General features: G+C 40.5%; 1 long non-coding RNA gene across 3 annotated transcripts in view; it reads right to left on the bottom strand.

Moving 5' to 3' along the window:
* Nucleotides 1-23,281, bottom strand: part of LOC134480080 (platelet-activating factor acetylhydrolase IB subunit alpha2-like) — a 45,693-nt gene that overhangs the window by 7,516 nt on the left and 14,896 nt on the right. Inside the window, exon 2 of one of the 3 annotated variants that reach the window (XR_015627358.1) lies at nucleotides 17,597-17,870. The exons of the other annotated variants lie outside the window; for them this stretch is intronic. This is a non-coding gene — a long non-coding RNA (platelet-activating factor acetylhydrolase IB subunit alpha2-like). The remainder of the gene's footprint in view (nucleotides 1-17,596; nucleotides 17,871-23,281) is intronic. 3 annotated transcript variants of the gene reach the window in all.

Genomic DNA, 23,281 nt, shown 5'->3' with positions numbered 1-23,281 from the left:
TTTCAAGATTTCCCCTGAAAAACCAAGCTTCCGTCGATACCCAACGACATGGCATATTGGACTGATCTGTCTCTCTCCACCTGTGAAGTCACAGCTATGTTTTGCAGCAAGGCCGCGTACACCAACAGTCACTCCTCAGCTGCTCGGCCACCCAGCCAAGCCTCTCAGCCCAGCTGACCAGTGTGCACCCGCTGCCTACTGTTGGTAGTTGTTTTCAGACGGCCTCTGTTACCACTTACTTGATAATCATTCAGCAGATACATTTGTTACAACTAATCCCCAACTCTAAAGGCAAACCCCCTATATTTGAGTCAGCTCCTCCACTATTCCTCAGGGAACTTACTGAACTCCGTGCCCTAATTTTCTTATTTAAAAGAAGTAATTAGTCTCAAAGGACTATATTTATCTGATGTGTTTTTTTCCCTATTCCACTGTCCCCCCTCTCTCTTTCACACACACACACACACACACACACACACACACACACACACACACACACACACTGGAATAAAGCCTAGAAATTTCTAGCCCATGTCTGAACCCTGAAGCATCATATAAACTTTGGAATACTCATCTCTATTTATATTATTGTAATTAAAAAGAATATAAGGTGATTATCTTGTCATTGTATAAATTGGATGGCTGGCATAGGCCTCAGAGGAATAAAATCAAAGTGATGAAAGGGTGGGTTCCACCGGAGACTCACGACAAAAATATGTCTTTCTGCTTCCTCTAGACTCCAGAAGCCATTTCTTGGGTCACAAGTACCTCTTTATCTCCTGCTGCATCTTTTTCTGACTCTCTTCTATCGCCACAGTTTTTAAAAATAATTCAAGCTGTAATTCTCATGCCATAATATTAGCCTATTTAAGGTTGCCCAAACATCACTGCGATCCAATTCTGAAATAAATAATTTCATCATCCCCAAATGACATCCTCTAACCCTATTGCCCACTTCCACATTTGCCTCTCCTACTCTCGACTACCACAAATCTGCTTTTGTCCATACAGATTGGGTCATGTGGAATAGTTCGCACATGAGGTAGCATAAGTTATGTTTCTTTTATGTAGAAAATGTTTTCAGAGTTCATCAACCCTCCAGTATGAGTCAGCATGCCTTTCGTTTTATTGCTGAATAGTATTTCATTTTATGGATATTCTACACTTTGCTCACTTGTGTTGTGGGCATACAGCAGTAAATATTTAGAAATCCACTCTAGGATCCTGGCATGCATGGCTCTGCACCCACTCAAGAGCTCTGGATTCATGAGTGAATGAGACACACACATGTAGCGTTATTTTTAATATGCCTTACTAGCTCAGTGGCTGGGCCACTCCTGAACCTACATGTGGCTAACACACTCCCCTCTGATAAACCTGAGTTGATACTTGCTAAATCTATATTTCGTCTCTGCTACTCCAAACCCAATTGAGGGAGCGTGCTTTCCCAGATCCTTACGTGTTGGCGGGCTCTTAAGTCTGATCTGTCTGCTTCCCCATCTTGGTGATTCTGCCCCTTCTCTCCTCTGCATTTCTTTCCAGAGAATCCTCAAAGTCTCACCTCTGTCCCTCTGCCCAACCATTGGCTGCTTGCTCTTTATTGACCTATCAAAAAAAACAACTGTTGGCAGGGACCCTCAGCAGAAGCAGAAATTACCATGTAAGCCCAGATCAAACCCTCAACATGGATATATGGACTGTTTCCATGTTTGGGCAACTATGAATATTCATGCGTTGTGAAGAGTTTTCAATTTTCTTGTATATCCACCTAGTAATAGACTCACATGGTAACACTATCCTTAACTGTCTTTAGGAACTGTCAAGCTGCTTCTTAAAGTGGCTAAGCCAAGTTACACTCACCTCATCGGTAGTGAATGAGGACTGCAGTTTCTTTATTTGTCTCTTGTTTTGTTCGATGTTGTCATGTCACTTTTTCAGAAAGTGTCTCCCAGCCCGGCTGATCCTCCTCTTTCCCTCCAAGTTTTGAGATTACACAGCACCTTACTTGTTACTTACTTGATTTTCCCTCTCTCTGTGTTAATATACAAGTGTGCGTGTGTACACGTAGATATGCGCACATGTGCAGACCCAAGATTGCCATTGAATGTCTGACCCATTCATGCTCTACCTGACCTTTTGGGTCAGGGTGTCTCACTGAGCCTGTGACTTATCACTTCAGCTGACTTGCTAATCAGCAAACCCCATAGATACTGCACTTCTCCAGAGCTGACTGCAGGGTTCCCCCAACACATTTAGCTTTGAATGGGTCCGGATCTGGGATCAAACTCAGGTCCTCATGCTTGTGCAGCAAACATTTTACTAACTGAGCCATCTTCCCAGCCCTTCCTGAGGGAACACTTATAGTCATCCTAGTGGCAATGAAGAGGCATCCTATTGTTTTGATATGCATGTTTTTAATACGATGTTGAGCATCTTTTCACACACTTATTGGTCATTTATGTGTGGCATTTTTGGATAAATGTCCCAAATTTTTGCTTCTTTCAAATACTTTCCTGTCTTCTTGTACTTGAGTTTTATAATTATTTTTATATTCTGTATTCTGGAGCCTTTTCAGGTGAGGTGAAAATATTTCCTCTCAAACTACAAGTTGTCTTTTCCCCTTTGTGATGGTGTCTTTTACCTTGTGAATGCTTTATTTCAATGAAAACACACACACACACACACACACACACACACGTGTATGTGTGTTTGTGCTTTTGGCTTCATGTCTAAGAGGTCTCAAAGACCATGAAGATCCCCACCTGTTTCCTTCTAAGAATTTTACACCCTTGACTCCTACATTTAAGTGTCTGACCTAGGCTGAGTTATTCCTCACATATGGTGTGAGGAAGGACTCAAGACTCTTCGAGAGTGGATTTCAAGTTCTTACAGCAACATTCATTGATGTAAGTGCTTCTTCCTCATTGAATGGCCTTTTACCCTTCTCCAAAGCAACTGACCATGTATTTATGGTTTTGTCTAACCTGGTTTTATGCTGCACCGTCTGGATTACTGTTCTGCTATTGTCGATTTTAAGAGAACAGGAATGTTACTTTTCCTTTGAGGCAGGGCTTGAAATCAGAAAGTTTTATTCCCCCAAATTCATTCTCTTTTTCATGGTTATTTTGACTATCCCAGGGTCTCTCGAAATTCTGCATGGATTTTGGAACTGCCATTCATTCTATATATTCAATTTGAGATTTTGCTCATATGTGTAATGACTCTTGGTGACATGTGTTGCTAACTTAACAACATCAAGCTCTCATCCTGAGAATACTACAATCCTCCCAGGTATTCAGGTCTATGATTTTTTTTTAAGCAACATCTTCTACTTTTCAGCATATAGGTCATGTATATGCCTGGGCAATTCACTCCTCCATATTTTATTCCTTTTATGCTTTTGTGAGATTGTTTTCTTAATCTTGCTTTTAGATCGTGCATAGCTAGGATACCAATATCTTATTTTCTATATTGACCTGGCAAACATGTTAAATTGTAATAATGGGCTTTTTCACCCACACTCAAGTTCCCAAAATAATAACTCTGAGACTGAATTATTTATGAATTAATGTTTGAACCTAAGTCTTTAGCTTGTTTCTGTTAACTCATAAGTCATATAACCTGTTTATTCTATTGTAAGTCCTACCATGTGGCTAGTTACCTCCTGAGGTTCATGGGACCATTTCCATCACTGTTCAGGATTCGTCTCTCCTGCGTTTGACTCTATTCCAAAGTTCCTTTCTTCCTACAAGAACTCTGAGCTCCTGCCTCAGCTAATAGGCCATCAGCTTTTATTGACAGGTGATGCTTTCACACGGTACATGAGAGATTCTCTCTACATTAAATCCATTGGTTTGAAAAGTTCTTTGTGGGTTCTTTAGGGTTTTCTATATATAAGGCACTGTCATCTACCCCCAGGAATATTCGCTTCTTCATTCCTTGTTGAGCAGAAGTGGTGATGGCCAACAGCTTGGCTTTCCTATCTGAGAAGAAGGCTTTCAGTTGTTTATCAAACCTGCTAGCTGCAGGTTTTTCACAGATGTCTATCCTCAATTTGAAGAAGTTTTCTTCTGTCTCTGCCTTCTTGAGTATTTTGTCATGAAACCATGCTGCCTGTGGTTAAATAATAAATTTATACACGCATTGAGATGACCAACTACATAGTGTTTTTCTTTGTGTTCTATAAAATGTTCTATAAAGTCTCATTTTTGTCTGTTGAACTAAGCTTTGGATTCCTGGAATAAATCTCTCTTGTTAATGTATATAACCGATGACCTATGCAGATGTGTTCTGGTGAACAGAAGCCATTGAAGATTCATAAACATATTGATAAATAAATTCATCAGGATATCCTGGTTTTGTCAGGATACTGGTGTCTTTACAGAATAAAAAAATGCTTGATTTTGATTTTCAGAAGAGTTTTTGAAAGATTGGCATAAATTGATCATTTGCAGTTTGATAAAATTCACTCATAAAGCCATCTGGTCCTGGGCTCTTCTTTGCTGGGAACTTTTTATCACCAAGCCAGCTTTCTTACTTGTTATAGGCAAGTAAGTTTTCCTATAGCTTTTTTAAATAAAAGGTTCTTTGTATCTTTCTAAGAATTTGTGGACACCATCTAAATTATCTAACCTGTTGATAAACTATAATGTATGACACTGCTTTAAAAATCCTTTTGATTTCTGTAAAGTTGATGGTAATGTATGCCCACAAAACACACAACACACACAACACATACACAACACACACACAACACGCACAAAATCCTTTTCCCAATGTTACACCTCGAGCCTTCTCTCTGGTATAGCCCATCCAACATTTTATCAACTTTGTTGCTATCTTCAGAAAACCAACTTTTTCTTTTATTGATTTTTCTGAGTTATTCTTCTATTCTGTATTTTTTAGATTTAGGCTCTAACATTACTTTTTTCTGTTTGCACTGAACCAGTTTGCTTTTTATTTGTCTTGTTTCTGAAGGTGGAAGTTTTCATTAATTATTGTTTCAATTTCTTCTTTAAAGTCTAGCTCTATTTATAGTATGAGTCGCCCTCTGGTCGTTCCTTTCACTGGCTACCCTACGTGTTTAGCATATTGTGTTCTCACCCTCATTCACCCTAAAGTATTTTTTAATTTCCTTTGTGGTTTATCTTTGACTCATTGGTTCTTTAGATGTATGTTGCTTAATTTCTGCAATGTGTAAATTTTCTAAATGCCCTTCTGTTTCTGATTTTCAGTTTCATTTCATTGCATTCAAAGGGACATACTTTGTATGGTTTCAATCCTTCGACAGTTACACTTCTTTAACGGTCTGACATATGGTCTGTCTTTGTGAACTTTCACCAAGCACTTGAAGAGAATATTTACGCTGCTGTTGGGGAGGAGCACTCTACAGAGTTCTGTTGGGTCTGCTTTGCCTATAGCGTTTTTCAAGCTCTCTTCCTGTTAACATTTGTCTTCTGACTGTAAGGTCCTTAGTGACCAAGTCCCTACATATTGTAGAATTGTTTGTCCTTTTTGTTGTTGTTCCATTTGGTCAGCTTTGACTTCATATATACCAAGCTTCTGTTCGTATAAATTTATAAAGGCATCTACATCTATATTTGTTGTAGCTTTCTTGTATTTTGACCTTTGGACATTATAAACATCTATTTTCTGTCTCTACTAGCAGTTTTTGCTTTAAAATTCATATTGACTAATATTTGGTTAGACACTGCAGCTCTCTTGTGCTCACTCTTTCTCTCTGCCTCCCTGTCTTCCTCTCTCCCTCAACCCAGTCATCCATCCATCCTTCCTTTCTCCCTCCCCATCTTGCCTCTTTAACCTTAACATGCAAGGTAATATGTTTCCCTATAGGATTTCCACTACTTTGATTTTATTCATCCCCCTGCTCACTGCTGTTCTTTGACACCACTCTACCTGGTCCTCTTCCTCCCTAAATGGTTCTTCCTTCTCCTTTGATGCCACTTTATTTTTTCTCCCTTCCCTTTTAAAGATCTGTTTCTCCCTTTCATGGTCTCCATTCCATTTTCTTGAGCTACACACACACACACACACACACACACACACACACACACACTGAGAATGTACATTAGAAAAGCTATTTTTTTCCAGCGTCTATCTTTATTTTGCTTAACATAGTAATTTCAGTTGTAGACATTTTCCTACAAATGTCATAATTTTCTTCTTCTTTCTTCATGTCTGAAGACAGTCATTGTGACTGTGTACCACATTTTTTACCCATTCATCTGTTGATGTGCATCTAAGCTGATTCCTTAGCTGTTGTGAATAAAGCAGCAATCAACGTGGATGGTATTTGAGATGCCTCTATTTCATTCTTTTACTTTCAAATTATTGGTGCTATTGATCTAAAGAGACTCGTGCAAGCAGTGTGCGATCAAATGAAAACTGAAAAAAAACCTGTCAATCTTTGTCTTTGAACTAGAAAATCTAAACAATTGGCACCTTTAAGTATTGATAACCTAAGATTTTATACCCACACACATACCATGGCTTTGTTCTCTCAGTTTGTTCACAATGGCCTTCCTTTGTGTTGAGCCAATATTTGTAGTATACAATTTTAGTTATATTTTAGCACTTATTATCTACTCTATATTTCTGAACCTTAGGCATTATCATTAATATAGCTTTTTCTTTATTTTCTTATTCTTTATTTTTTATTTTTGAGAAATTGTCTCACTAAGTAGCCAAGTTTGTCTGGAATTCACTTCACTGTCCTCCTGATTCAGTCACCAGACTGATAGGATCATGGGTGAATCAGACCACACCAAGCTATAATTGGTATCTTAAAGGCAACTGATTAACAACCTTAATTCTATTTTTAACCATAACTTCTGTTTGTAATCATTTATGCAAAATAAATTTATCTATACATTCTAAAGATTGGATATGGGCATTGATAAGGGCCCATTGTTTTGCTTGCCACAGGTAACTAAAAGTAATGATGTCTAAACCCTTCCTTAGGTGTGTGCCCTTAAACACATGACTGCACACACATGAACAAACACTTTGAAATAAACAAACCACCCATAAACTTCTGGTGTTTTTCCTGTCTTCCCACCTATCTGGATAAATGATCAATGTGTCACAAGACCTAGGAGTCACGTACGGCAACTTCCTCTTTCACTTTGCAAATCATTTATTACCTCTTCTTAGTGCAAATTACCCACAATCCACCCTCCATTCTATATGTCTGTTTTCAATACTCTAACCTATCTCTTCATTACCATTCCTTTTTTTAAAAGATTTATTTATTTATTTATTTATTTATTTATTTATTTATTATATATAAGTATGCTGTAGCTATCTTTAGACACACCAGCAGAGGGCATCAGATCCCATTACAGATGGTTGTGAGTCACCATGTGGTTGCTGGGATTTGAACTCAGGACCTCTGGAAGAGCAGTCAGTGCTCTTAACCACCAAGCCATCTCTCCAACCCCTTCATTACCATTTCAGATAAAGCCTTGTGAACACTTTCTCATAATTTTTCCATCCATAAAACATTAATATTACAAACATTCTGCATCTGTAATTTATGCATAAAGGGGAAAACATAATACTCTTTTATTCAGTGCAGGGTTAAATATGGCTAAGTACTATTTCAAATGAAGACATAAATCAAGGGTCTGCAAGGTGATTGACTCAGTGGGTAAAGATTGAGCAAGACAAGCCTGATAACCTGAGTTCAGTACCCAGAATCATATCAAGACGGAAGGAAATAGCTAACTTCACAAAGTTATCACCTGCCCTCCACATATGCACCATGGCACCTGTGATCCCCAACATCATGCACATATACAATAACAAGTAAATAAGTATTTTTATGAAAATTAAAAGCTATTGTTGGAACTGAAAGAACAAAACCACATGATCATTTCATTAGATGCTGAGAAAGCATTTGACAAAATTCAACACCCCTTCATGATAAAAGTCCTGGAAAGAATAGGAATTCAAGGCCCATACCTAAACATAGTAAAAGCCATATACAGCAAACCAGTTGCTAGCATTAAACTAAATGGAGAGAAACTTGAAGCAATCCCACTAAAATCAGGGACTAGACAAGGCTGCCCACTCTCTCCCTACTTATTCAATATAGTTCTTGAAGTTCTAGCCAGAGCAATCAGACAACAAAAGGAGGTCAAGGAGATACAGATTGGAAAAGAAGAAGTCAAAATATCACTATTTGCAGATGATATGATAGTTTATTTAAGTGATCCCAAAAGTTCCACCAGAGAACTACTAAAGCTGATAAACAACTTCAGCAAAGTGGCTGGGTATAAAATTAACTCAAATAAATCAGTAGCCTTCCTCTACACAAAAGAGAAACAAGCCGAGAAAGAAATTAGGGAAACGACACCCTTCATAATAGACCCAAATAATATAAAGTACCTCGGTGTGACTTTAACCAAGCAAGTAAAAGATTTGTACAATAAGAACTTCAAGACACTGAAGAAAGAAATTGAAGAAGACCTCAGAAGATGGAAAGATCTCCCATGCTCATGGATTGGCAGGATTAATATAGTAAAAATGGCCATTTTACCAAAAGCAATCTATAGATTCAATGCAATCCCCATCAAAATACCAATCCAATTCTTCAAAGAGTTAGACAGAACAATTTGCAAATTCATCTGGAATAACAAAAAACCCAGGATAGCTAAAACTATCCTCAACAATAAAAGGACTTCAGGGGGAATCACTATCCCTGAACTCAAGCAGTATTACAGAGCAATAGTGATAAAAACTGCATGGTATTGGTACAGAGACAGACAGATAGACCAATGGAATAGAATTGAAGACCCAGAAATGAACCCACACACCTATGGTCACTTGATTTTTGACAAAGGAGCCAAAACCATCCAATGGAAAAAAGATAGCATTTTCAGCAAATGGTGCTGGTTCAACTGGAAGTCAACATGCAGAAGAATGCAGATCGATCCATGCTTATCACCCTGTACAAAGCTTAAGTCCAAGTGGATCAAGGACCTCCACATCAAACCTTATACACTCAAACTAATAGAAGAAAAACTAGGGAAGCATCTGGAACACATGGGCACTGGAAAAAATTTCCTGAACAAAACACCAATGGCTTATGCTCTAAGATCAAGAATAGACAAATGGGATCTCATAAAACTGCAAAGCTTCTGTAAGGCAAAGGACACTGTGGTTAGGACAAATCGGCAACCAACAGATTGGGAAAAGAATTTTACCAATCCTGCAACAGATAGAGGCCTTATATCCAAAATATACAAAGAACTCAAGAAGTTAGACCACAGGCAGACAAATAACCCTATTAAAAATGAGGTTCAGAGCTAAACAAAGAATTCACAGCTGAGGAATGCCGAATGGCTGAGAAACACCTAAAGAAATGTTCAACATCTTTAGTCATAAGGGAAATGCAAATCAAAACAACCCTGAGATTTCACCTCACACCAGTGAGAATGGCTAAGATCAAAAACTCAGGTGACAGCAGATGCTGGCGAGGATGTGGAGAAAGAGGAACACTCCTCCATTGTTGGTGGGATTGCAGACTGGTAAAACCATTCTGGAAATCAGTCTGGAGGTTCCTCAGAAAATTGGACATTGAACTGCCTGAGGATCCAGCTATACCTCTCTTGGGCATATACCCAAAAGATGCCCCAACATATAAAAAAGACACGTGCTCCACTATGTTCATCGCAGCCTTATTTATAATAGCCAGAAGCTGGAAAGAACCCAGATGCCCTTCAACAGAGGAATGGATACAGAAAATGTGGTACATCTACACAATGGAATATTACTCAGCTATCAAAAACTTTATGAAATTCGTAGGCAAATGGTTGGAACTGGAAAATATCATCCTGAGTGAGCTAACCCAATCACAGAAAGACATACATGGTATGCACTCACTGATAAGTGGCTTTTAGCCCAAATGCTTGAATTACCCTAGATGCCTAGAACAAATGAAACTCAAGACGGATGATCAAAATGTGAATGCTTTACTCCTTCTCTAAAAGGGGAACAAGTATACCCTTGGCAGGGAAGAGAGAGGCAAAGATTAAAACAGAGACTGAAGGAACACCCATTCAGAGCCTGCCCCACATGTGGCCCATACATATACAGCCACCCAATTAGACAAGATGGATGAAGCAAAGAAGTGCAGACCGACAGGAGCCGGATGTAGATCGCTCCTGAGAGACACAGCCAGAATACAGCAAATACAGAGGCGAATGCCAGCAGCAAACCACTGAACTGAGAATAGGACCCCCGTTGAAGGAATCAGAGAAAGAACTGGAAGAGCTTGAAGGGGCTCGAGACCCCATATGTACAACAATGCCAAGCAACCAGAGCTTCCAGGGACTAAGCCACTACCTAAAGACTATACATGGACTGACCCTGGACTCTGACCTCATAGGTAGCAATGAATATCCTAGTAAGAGCACCAGTGGAAGGGGAAGCCCTAGGTCCTGCTAAGACTGAACCCCCAGTGAACTAGACTGTTGGGGGGAGGGCGGCAATGGGGGGAGGGTTGGTAGGGGAACACCCATAAGGAAGGGGAGGGGGGAGGGGGATGTTTGCCCAGAAACCAAAGAATTATTATTAAGTATTAAATAAATTAAAAATATAACATCAATAATGGAGGGCTTCAAGGGCATCGCTCCCAACACTCAAGGAAATCTTCAACTTCTTTATCCCCACCTCCATTTACATATGAATAAATGTGTGTTTGAATGAATAAAAAAAAAAGCTATTGTTGGAGGAGTAACTCAATGGCATATATCCAGCACACAAAAGGCTCAGTGTTCAATCCTTGGCATAACAACAACAACAACAACAACAACAATATAATATTAATAATAATAATAATAATAATAATAATAATAATATAACTGTAGCAATATTTCTAATTAATAAATCCCAGCAGTGGGTTTTCTACTGGCTTCAGAGGTTTATGTTTCCGAATGAAAGACACATACATGATCTTTATATTTTGATATGGTTTAAACAGCAGCGCAATAGCTGGTCCATTTCCTAACCCCCCTGGAGTTAATCTACCTCCCGCCGATAATCCCGAGTAATAACTTATTAAATTCTACATTTCACCTGACTGCTCTGGAGCCAGAGGGCTGCCCGACTGGGTCGCACTCTCCTGGCTCCTTCCTATGCTGACTCTGCCTCCCTGTCCTCTACTATTCTCACATACAGTGTCTCTCTTCTCCTTCCTGGCGTGCAGATCTCCTCTCCTGGGAAAATCCCGAGGTCCTGCCTCTGACCTACCCGTTCATTGGCTGACAGCATCTGATTTACCAATCAGAACCAACTGGGGACAGGTTCCCAGAATCTGTGCAAACACTTATGTAAGCAGTTTGGGGGACCCAAATTAACATTAGGATACAAGCAGCGTTAGGTCAAACTCACTGTAAGTAACTATTATCATTTAACTTAACTTTAAATCTATTAATTGTTTGCATGAGTGTGGTGCACACATCTGCAATCCCAGCACTAGTGAGGTAGAGACAGGATGATCCAGAAAATTAAGGTCATCTTCAGTTATATAGAGAGTTGAAGCCAACCTGAGCTACATTCAACACTATCTCAAGATATCAAACCCTAAAATAAAAACAGAAACTTATGTACTAACTTTCGATACAATTTATATGCTTATAAAATTGTAATGTATCAAGTTAAATATGTGAGCAATTTATACCAACGTATTATTTTTAAAAGTCATTCATAGTAATTTTGAGTCATTCAAATTGTATTTTCCAACAAAAGTAAAAGTATTGAAAAAAATTCACTTCTTGAAAATTATTAGGATTACTTTTGGTGAACCTAACTTTTAATTTTTGCTTGATATGAGAAATCCTTTAACATATTCAGCAGCTGGAAACCTATCCAGATATTTTTGACATTTTAAATATTTGCCAAGGCAATAAGTCAACTTTAACAAATCAAATATTACATGTAAAACGTATCATTTTAGTTCTCAAAGCCCGCTGTAACTGTAAAAGCACGGAGACTGTGCTAGCTAGTGTTTTCTCAGCTTGACACACACTAGAGTGATTTGTGAAGAGGGATCTTCAATAAAGAAAATGCCCCCACCAGATTGGCCTGTGACCAAACCGGGAGGCATTTTCTTGATTAATGATTGCTGTGGGTGGGCTCAGATCACTGAAGGCATGCCTCTTCTGTGCAGGTGGTCCTGGATGGTAAGTCAGGAGGAGGGAGCCAGTAAGCAGCACTCCTTTTAGCCTCTTCTTCAGTTCTTGACTCCAGGTTACAGCACTGTTTACATTCCTTCCCTGACGTACATGATAACCTATGAGTTGTAAGAAGTAAGTCCTTCCTTCCCCAAGTTGCTTTAGTCATGGTACTGTATCGCAGCAACAGAAACCCTAAGACATGAATCATACATAAGTATGAGGATCAAAAGCCCCATAGTAGCCAAGGCCAGTGCAGCATGGCTGCATTGAAAGGTTAGGTCAGAGCTGGAGTACTTGTCTAGCAAGCATGAGTCCCTGAGTTCTGTAGGTTTAGATTTTTCAAAACCTACTTTAATAAGGATTCTTAAGTGTTTCAACCTCCCTCCTAGATTACCAACCAAAGGTAGGGGACAAGAAAGGTTAATAGGAAAAGGGGGGTGTGGACCTGCTTTCTTTGGAATAATTCCAATCTTTGTTATCAGGTTATCAGCAGTCCAGTCCAAAACATCAAACATAAATCAGTAGTGGCAGGCCAGTCCAATTGCCAAACACAAAACCCAAAATCAGTAGCAGTGGCTTGATCCAGAAGAAACTGCAAGGCCCTCACTGAATTGGCACCAGTCCAAGGAAGCAGCAAGTACCCAGAATACCACAAGAAGATCCCTGGCATTTCTCTCAATGAAGTCATGACCATCAATGATCAGTGGAGACCAGCAAAGCATTACAAAGCATATCAATGAAAGAGAATCATCAGCAAAGACCAGGAAAATGTTGCAAGGAGACCCAGTGCAAGAGCTTCCCTCTTGTCTGTGGGATTATATTTATATTCCCTCTAAACATTATATGCCCTCTCAATGGTCTGTTTCAGCAAAATATAACATGCCCTCTCACAAAGACAGCTTCCAGAAAAACACCATATGTCTGCTCTCAGCACAACATCCTCTCACATGTCTGCTCAACAAGATGACCTTCATTTGACATGGAGGGAGCATTAAGTGACTACAAAATACCATAATAGCTAAGCTTGTTGTTTTGCTGTTGTTGTTGTTGTTGTTGTTTTTCCCTGTTGGGGGGTGACATCATCACCACTGAGAATTGATGGTTTATCATCTTAATCATGCCTTTCTGAAATGATCTCTCATAACTCTGCTCTTTCTTGCCCCTCTGACCAGCACATAATGCTGTCCAGAATTTCTCAGAATAAGTCCAACCACTTGCTCCTTTCAGTACTTAAAATAAAAATGTTACAGTACCATTGAATTATGCCCATACTCAACCTTGTTCTTATCTGAACTCTGAAACATCTTCCAGTCCTCTCTACAGTCCAGATGCCTGAGTCTTCTCTATGTAGAACTGTACTGAGCCATGGGGACAGTGTAGCTGCCATTCTGCCTAATCAGTTTTTGGCTTTCCTTGCTTACTTTAAAGTGGTTGCTTTAGACTCTTGTTTAATTAAATTTGCCTTTAACAAGCTAAGGTGGTTATACTCCCTCAGCAGCGCTCATCACCACTGGAATCTAATACTTATTTGTGCTCTTTAATTATTCATCCATTCACTTCTGTGGTGGTTTGAATACGCTTGACCCAGGGAGTGGCACTATTAGAAGATGTGGCCCTTTTGAAGTGGGTGTGGCCCTGTTGAAGTGGCTGTGGTTTTATTGGAGGAAGTGTTTCTCTGTGGGTGTGGGCTCTAATACTCCAGTCCTAGTTGCCTGGAAGCCAGTCTTCTCCTAGCAGCCTTCAGATGAAGATGTAGACGCTCAGTTCCTCCTGCACCATGCCTGCCTGGACACTACCAAGCTCCTACCTTGATGATAACGGACTGAAACTTTGAACCTGTAAGCAGCCCCAACTAAATGTCCTTATAAGAGTTGCCTTGGTCATGGTGTCTGTTCAAAGCAGTAAAACCCTAAGTAAGATGAAGTGGAGACTTAAGGCTTCTTTGGAAAGTTGGTCGATGGTCTTTTACTGGGGCAAACAAGTGAAGGCATATTTTGCTGAAGTGGACACAGGTGGAAGGATTTCTGCTAAAGCAAACATGTGAAAGGACACATGGTGACCGATTCTTTCCTAACAACATGAATGCATTGGCATGCTTTGCACTGCATTGTTGGGCTGCATTTCTCGGGACTCCATAGAGAGAAATGCACCGAAAACATCTGGTGGTGTGCTGCAGTTTCTTGCTGCTTCCACAGACTTGGGCTGATTGGCAGAGTGATCTGAGCTGAAACACACACACATGCTGAGAGACACGTGGAGGACACATGGTGTTTGAGGGGTATAAACAGGACTCAATGGACAGTGATGAAGACAGAACTTGGCTTGCTGGTACAACTAGCTGTGCAACACTTGTGCATCTGGAGACTTCACTGATCTTCACTTCCCTGGGAGAGGCACAGCCAAGAACTTCTCCTGGAGTTACTCTTGGCCCTCCTGCTGACTTGTGCTGAGGCTGGACCTGGTGTCTCTGCTAGGTCATGTCACTGCTGTTGCTAGCCTGACTCTGCCAAACTGGACTGCTGGTGTATGTGTGAAGTGTTTGTGAGTGGATCGAGTTGCTGCTGCTGAGCAGTGAACTGAACCGCCAATTTCCAGACCACATTGACGGGACTTGCTCTGAAGAACCTTCCTAAACAGGTCCACTTCCCCCCGTATTTTTTCTTTCGCACTCCCTCTGGTGGGTGGTAAGCTAAAAAGGAGATTAGAGCATTTAAGAACCATCATGAAAAATAAGTTTTGAAAAAAATTAAAGTTACAGTAAGACAGTTTCCTTTTCAATTTTCTGAGAGAGGGTCTTGTGAGGCAGCCCGAGCTGGTTTTGAATCCACATTGTGCCTGTTTCGGCCTTCCAAAGTTCTTGAGATTGTAGCATCCAGTTGTACCACAGAGAGCTGTAACTTAGTATTATTTTTCCCATCAATATTTCTCCATCGCCTATGGAAAATTGGCACATAAGAGGCAGCTACTGAATTTGCTGCATAAAGGCAAAGTTGACTCATTATATTTTAAAGTGTTTGATAATTCAAATAACTACAAGGTCAGTGGCAGCCATACTATGCCAAGCAGCATAGTAAACTATAATAATCAGTTATACAACTAGACGCTGTGCTTTCCTTTAAATCGTTTTCTATTTATCTTAAGTGTCAATTTAATAAAGTCCATTTGACTGAGAGCTACCACGCTGTCGCCTCAGAATGCTATCATTTGAAGGAGATGACAAGGCTGTTCTATATAATTTCTCTTTGTTATTTCATATCACATCCTGGAAACTTGCAACCCCTTGGGACACCATTTTGAGTCATATTTAGCATGATACAGTTCTTTGGTCTCAGACAAAACAGGGTTGCTTGGTGGCTGAGAGGGCCGTAGAAAGCATTGCACCGGCATCTTGTTTTCCAGCATTCTTTGTGCTATTGGCTGTAGATAATACCCTCGCACACAAGCTCACAGACAGGAGGGGATTCCACAAACACAGGGTATGAAAGCAGCCAGTATCCTACATCCATGGAAAGTATGCTGCCCACACTAAGGGCTACATAAAGTCCTAAAGAATATTACGGGTTTCAGCCAGAAATTTGCAGTGTAGCCAATTGCATGATTTCAGAAAAATGTATTTGTCATCATTCTTTAGGCTAGAACAGATGAAATAGGATTGGAAGAGTTCCACCTTTGCTTAGGATATGATTATGTAACATAGGAATAGAAGAGGATACAAAAATATATATGGCCAAAACTGTCATGGCAGATTGGCTGAAATGGCTACTTTATTAACTTCCTATTACTATGATAATAAATTACCTCAAGGTTGATGACTTACAACCACAAACATTAGTTGTCTTTGAAATCTGTTGGTCAGAAGTTCAGTGTAGTTCCTCTTGGGCTATTGGTTAGACTAATGTCCTTTCTGGAAATTCAAGAGAAAACTGTTTCCTTCCCTCTTTGGTCTCTAAATGTTACCCATGTTCCTAAGTTCATGGTCTCATTTCTATGCCAGTGGGTTGAGTTCTAACATGTAATCTTTCAGGACCTGCCCCAGGAAGTTATTAGCTCCTTTCTGACAAAACCAGGTCCCCCTCTCTCTCTCTCCCTCTCTCTCCCTCTCTCCCTCTCTCCATCTTCCCCTCTCTCCCTCTCTCCCTCTTTCTCCCTTTTTTCCCCACCCCAAGGATAGAAACCATAGCAGCGATTGTCCAACCTGTGGGTTTCATCCCCTTTGGGATCACATATCCTTCATATCAGATGCTTATATTATGATTCCTAACCATACCAAAATTACAGTTATGAAGTAACAATGAAACTTTATGATTAGGGTCACCACAAGAGGGACTGTGCTAAAGGGTCACAACACTAGGAAGGCTGAGTGCCTTGGGCATGCTAGGTAAGTCATTGACTTACATCCCTAGCCTCTAAGAATTTAGATTGCATTCTAAGAAATTAGATTGAATCTACGAATATTAGATTGGACTCACTTGCATAATCCAGAATAATCCCCAATCTTACACCATTACCTTAATCACACCTGTATAGCCCTTGTTTTCCACAGCCCTGCAACCTAGGACATTGGGAGATCATTGTTCTGCCAACCACAGCTACTTGTATTGCAACATCAGTTTCCTCTTCTTCAAAAGTAGGAACTCCATTATTTACTTTTGATGGAAGTAGAAATTATAAGTGCAGTTTCTGGGAGTTGCCATGAAGAAAGAAGGCATTTCTTTCTCTTTTACCCTTTCTGCTGCCTCAAAGAGGAGGACAGATCTAGCATTCAGCCTCCAATACAGAAGGTGATGATGATGAACATGATGGGACAATGAGAAAGCAGACCACACCCCATTAGTGGTAGAACCAGTGTGTCACTGTTTAATGCTAGGAAGAAATCCAGCTCCCCTTTTCTCGGTCACAATTATTTAAGGGTTTTGATGCTTTCAGCCAAACTCAGTCTTCCTGAATACACAGGCTGCAATGAAGCTGACAAAGGAAAATATAGACAGCAAGATGAATGGAGAAGGAAGAAGAAGAGACTTGGTATCTCCCCAGCTTACACCATTTAAAGAAGGAGAAGCCATGGCTATGGGTGTGGCCACATGCATGGCCTCAAGAAAGGTTTGGCTTGGGCAGGATAGGTCTGCAAGGAATGTGTAATCAGGCTTACATTTATATTTCCAGCAAGGGAGGCTCTGGCATACCAAAAATTCTTTTCTACAAACATTAGGAAAACCAAAATTTATTTTTAAAAAATGAAAAAGATTATTGATTTTCACTGAAAATATAACAAATCCCCCAAATCTTAATGATTTTGTAAAAAGTCTTATTTTTCATTCACCCTACATATACATCTTGGGTAAGCATGGATCCCTGCCATTTTAATCATACAGGAACTTAGCCTGGCAAATGCTCACCTTAGTAGGTACTTCCTGGCTCATGGCAGCAGGCTTTGAATGAGAAATGTCCTCGGGTAAGCTCAGGGATTTGAATCCTTGGTCCCCAGTTGGCAACACTGTTTGGAGAGGTTTTGGAGACATGTGACCTTGCTAAAGGGAGCTTGTCCTCTGCTCACTTCCTCTCCATCCTTGGTTTGTGCTTGCTGTCAAAGGCACGAGCTCTCAGCTTCCTGCTCCTGCTGCCACGGTGCCCACTTCCTGCCATGCTTCCTGCAGTAATGGACTTCATCCTCTGGAACCATAAGGCAAAATAAATTCCTTCTTGCATAAGTTGCTTTTGGTCATGATATTTTCATGACAGCAACCAAGTAACTAAAATATACAGGAATTGCATGCTAGACCTCATGGATCATGTCACCAAAGCAGTGTGGTCCATAATAGTGAAGAGCTAGAAACACCCCAAAACTTTATTTCTGGATGGGTGGATGATTACTGTGTGACACATTTACACAACAGAATACTACTCGACCTTAAATAGGAAGTAAATCCTAAGACGCACGATAACACACAGACTTGGGAATATTGTGCTAAGTAAAATAAGACAAGGGAAGAAAGACAAATGAATACTATATGTCTCCATTTACACAGGTGACCTAGAGAAGTGCAATTTGTAGAGACAAAAAGTAGTTATCAAGTAGACAGAATCCTCGTTGCAAGGACTGGGAAGTGGGGGCGGGGACAGGAGTGGTTTGGTGCTTTGACCTTACATTTTGCAAGGTGGAAACGCTGGAGATTTCTTTCATGAAAACATAAAGCAGGTATATTTGGTAAATACTCATCATGATTATCAGCCATCTCTTCCGGGTTCTTTTTCCTTTTAGTACATAAAGTATTGTCACTTACCCCTCTTACTTGGAATGACAACTCACAGTTCTCAGACACAGGAGACTGTGCTGATAACGTCTAAAAAGGCCTATGCATATCTTCCTCCATTGATCCATAGTTTAGTATCTGACTGGCAAGGAGTTTCAGAGTGTCTACTCTGGAGGTGAGGAATGCCTCCTGAATAGTCTACCTGGGCTCCTCAGAGAGGTTCATTGTCCAAAGACCTCCAGAATTCTGGAATGCTCTCCTCAGCAAGGTTTTACTTTGTTCTTGCCTAAGGTGGTTATTGAGAATTGAGAACATGCCTCCCTTAAAGGTTAGGCACCTTTCCAGGTTTCCTCCTGCCTGTATGTGTTGGGAGGCTCAGTAAGAAAGTCTCAGAACTGTGGTCACCCTTAGTCTAGAATAGAGCCCTCTAACAATGAAACTGTCCTACAAACTTATGCTTCCTTGACTCTATCTACTTTCTAGGTGTATCTTTGCATTCTCTAGCCTGAGTGCCTGTCTTAATCAATTATGTTCCTCCACCCCCAGTTCTCTTCTTTTTACTAGCAATGGAACTTCCCTGAACCATTTTAAGTCTTGAGTCATCTGGTGCAACTGAATGGCATGACAGAGTACCACAGCCCAATCTGCAGTCACTGATCTGATCTTTGCTTTTCTGTTACTCAAGCAGTAGTTTCATCTTTGATCACTTTGAGGGGAGAGACAGTTGCCTTTTCTAACCCGATGATGCCCTTTTTGCAGACTCTACTCTCTTTCATTTATCCTTACAAACTCATTTTTCTCTGAACATATATATCTTTTTTCTTACAATAGCTTATCAAGTGCAACTTGTAGCAATTAAACAATTCATCATATATATGTGTGTTGTATATATGTATATATGTATGTATGTATGTATGTATGTATGTATGTATGTATGTATGTGTACACTGTTACTCTCTTCAGAAAAGAGCATCACATCCCATTACAGATGGTTGTGAGCCACCATGTGGTTGCTGGGTATTGATCTCAGGACTTTTGGAAGAGCAGTCAGTGCTCTTAACCACTGAGCCATATGTCAGGCCCATGATTAATAACCTTATTTCAACCTTTACCCTAAAGTCAGTTGTGCCATTTTAACTTTTCAATTTGTTGCAGACAAATGTTTCAACATTAGGAAATGTGGATCCCTATGGTTATCAGTAATAGATTCCCAATTCCCTCTGATGAGCCATTAAACCAAAGTAACATACTTTAAATTTTACTACTAAAGACACACCCTGTTCTTGGGTTCTAAGTTCTATGTCATTTCAGAATAAGGTATGATTCAGTAGTAACAATTTTTCTAAAATCCCAGCAGCTTAAATAACAAATTTCTTTTCTTCGCTGTGCCTGTTGCAATGTTGTGCTGTCTAGTTTTATGTCAACTTGACACAAGCTAGAGTTAATTGGGAAGAGTAAACCTCAATTGAGAAAATGCCCCCAAATTGGCCTGTGGCCAAGCCTATGCTAAATTTTCTTAATTTGTAATAGAGGTGTGAGGACCTAACTCATTGTGGGTAGTGGTACTGTAAGGCTCAAGTAAGTCTTAACTACTAGGAGATGCCCCAAGTGAGACACCAAAACAGAGTTCAATGCAAATGCAAGAGTTTTATTTTTCCAGCGCATCAGGGTCAAGCCTCAATCAGCCCCTGTGAGAAGTGACTAGAAGGTGAGCCCAAATGTTTATAACAAGCAGTTTTAATATTTTTAGGGGTACAGGTTACAGTTTAAACTTACTAGCTAAGCATATTGACCTTTGAATCTATTGGCTAGCAAGCATTTGACATGCATTATAACTCTCTCTGGGACCAGAGGGTCAGGTGACTATCAGTACATTCTGTGGTTTTTCAAGAATATCCCTGTTCCTCCTGAGAACTGTAGATGGAGAATGGAACTTGGCCTAGCCTTGACCGGAGGCAGGAAGCTAGTTCTTGGCCTAATCTTGACCTGAGGCAGTGGGTTTAAGGCTATCAAAAACCCCTAGGGTCCTTCAGCATTCTTCAGCAGGTATTCCTGAGGTATTAGAAAACAAGCTAAGGAAGCCTTAAAGAGCAAGCCAGTAAGTGGAATTCTTCCATGGCTTCTGCATCGGTTTGTCCCTGGAGACCCTCCTACCTTGACTTTCCTGGATGACGGGCTACAAGCTGTAAAATGAGATAAACTTGTTCCTCCCCAAGTTGTTTTTGGTCATGGTGTTTAAAAAAGCAATAGAAATCCTAACTCAAGCAGTGTCCTTAAAGGCTTTGTTCACCACAGACACTTAAGGGCACACAAAGATAGGACATCTCTCTACATCTTCTTCCATGGTCAGGGCTTCAGTAGGAAAGAGTGCAACTCATAAAGCTATACCTAATCCATAAGAGGCTATATAACCTGTGATTCCTCTGCAATGACCCACTCTACCAAAGGAAGGAGAGACAGACTTGATGTTTAGTGGTTTGCAGACTGGCTGGAAGAAACAGACTCTAGGTTAGAAGGTATTAAAACTAAAGAAACAGATTCTAGGTACCCGGAAAGTCCCCCAAAGTCACACCTCTGATCTGGACATCGTAGAAAGCCGCACCTCTTCTGCAGTCCTAACTCTACAAACCAAAACCCTTTCTCAATGAGGAAAACGCTATCTCTGGTGTGTAACAGGCCTGCTATGCTGGGAGTGGATGCTGGGAGAGATTCGAGGCTAGCAGTGTTCAGGAGCACTAGTGACGCAGGAAAGCAGGAAGCACTCCACGTGTAGATGGGGCAAGGGCAGCTGCCTACAACTTCTGCTCTCTAATTCTCATGTAAGCGTGTCTGATAATCCAAATGCAAATCACACATGAAAGTCTAGTTGCACTAGCAACCCCAGGATCTATAGGTAGAACAAAGATGCCATTGAACAACTCTCCAACCCTTTCACTGTTTGAAAAGAACAATGGGCATCTAGAAAACACTGTTTATCATTACACACCCGCGCACACACACACACACACACACACACACACACACACACACTCACTGGTCTACTCTGATTTTGAAAGAGTCCTGTTCAATGGATTAAAACCAGGCTCTCAGAAATTCAGGAAAATTAAAAGTTTCTGATTTTTTTTAAAGACTAATCTAAGGAGAAATCGAATATGCTTTCTTCAAACAAAATATGGAATATACTCTTTCAGGCAAACGTACATGCCCTTAACTCAGTAGAATATCGCTTTCAGGTTTTCCTATACAGTATAGTGTTATCTAGCGATTGTTTTCAGATACAATTCACAAACACTCTCCATATGCAGCAACTTTGATCAAATGGGTGTTTAGTTTCCATAAACAGGCAGGGCAGAGACTCAGAAACACTCTACTCTCAGGTGACTCTACTTACAGCCGCTGTTGGCAAAGTCCAGGATGGAGGGAGTCACAGAACAAAGGGTAAAGACTCCCTAATGGCAGGTGGTGTTTGCACTAAGGCCTGTGGCTTTTTGCATATGTTTCATTACCACAGCCTTGTCACTTAGCAACCTGTATTTGCAGTGGAGCTAGGAAACAAGTCTTTGTTGTGTTTGGCCAGAACTATTCCCAAACCAGAACTCTGTTAGAAAAGAAGTTTATATTGGTATTCCCTTGTGATAAACAGTTTTCTTCATTTTGCAAAATAAATAGTTTAAAAAGCAGTATCGTGGAGAATGCCCAATGCAATTCTTATCCTGGTCTCTCCTGAATCTTCTGCAGTTGCCCCAAATTTTATAGGAACGACATCAACTCGTCTATAGGATAGGCACAAGCTGCCTGAGACCCAGAAAGACCTTTAAGCCTACAACAAGTTCAGAGCTCCTTAAAAAAGAAAGCTTTTTTTTAACCTAAGAAAGACCCTACAGAATGTCTTTTTAAAAAATAGTTTATAAGAAAAGTTTATACATGTTAGCATTCTGTCTAAGCTCCACCCCCACAGTTACCAGGCAACAGCCAGGTGTGCCTGACACTACAAACAGGGCTGCTTGCCTCCTCCTCGCCCTCTTGCTCTTATCCTCTTCCCCCTTTGTCCCTTCTCTCCTGGTTATCCTCCCCACTTCTCTCGGGTGCTCAGGGCCTCTCTCTCTCTCTCTCTCTCTCTCTCTCTCTCTCTCTCTCTCTCTTCCTCCTCCTCCTCCTCCTCCTCTTTCTCCTCTCAACATCCCTCCCCATGCCCTCAACAAACCCTATTCTATACTATACTGTCGTGTGTGTGTGTGTGTGTGTGTGTGTGTGTGTGTGTGTGTGTGTGTGTGTGTGTGTGTGTGTGTGGCTGGTCCCTCAGGGGGAAGGGATGCATCAGCATGGATTCACTGAGGCACCCCCTTTCCCTAGACCTCCATAGAACATAATCTCTGAGCTCTCTATCTTTTATAAACACAACAATACACACCCTATTCTGTGGTGTGTGTGTGTGTGTGTGTGTGAGAGAGAGAGAGAGAGAGAGAGAGAGAGAGAGAGAGAATGAATGCATGTTATTCAAATATCTGCCTCTGCTTGAGAAAGTCCATCCTTTAGTCTAATGCTTGTCGACCTCCATTGTATCAACATGATTTCGGCTGACTTTTATTTTAATGTCTTCTTCCACACACAGCCCAACATGCTTTGGCAGCTTCTTTTTGTTCAGAAAACGGGACCAATTATTAAGACAGTGCCAAAAACCAATGTCCCCCATTATCACTTGGAAGCTTAGCTTCTGAGAGCTACCTCTGCTTTGTCATTGCTGAAAGGTCCACTTAGGTTCCAGATGCTAACTCATGTGATCTTATTTTAGTGAGCTGGGGCTTGAGTTCACACCTGTGACTGAAACTC

This window comes from Rattus norvegicus, chromosome 8, assembly GCF_021556685.1.
Source record: "Rattus norvegicus strain SHRSP/BbbUtx chromosome 8, alternate assembly SHRSP_T2T, whole genome shotgun sequence".
Lineage (NCBI taxonomy): Eukaryota > Metazoa > Chordata > Mammalia > Rodentia > Muridae > Rattus > Rattus norvegicus.
The sequence above is the reverse complement of the archived record's forward strand: the minus strand, read 5'-3'. Positions and strand labels throughout refer to the sequence as shown.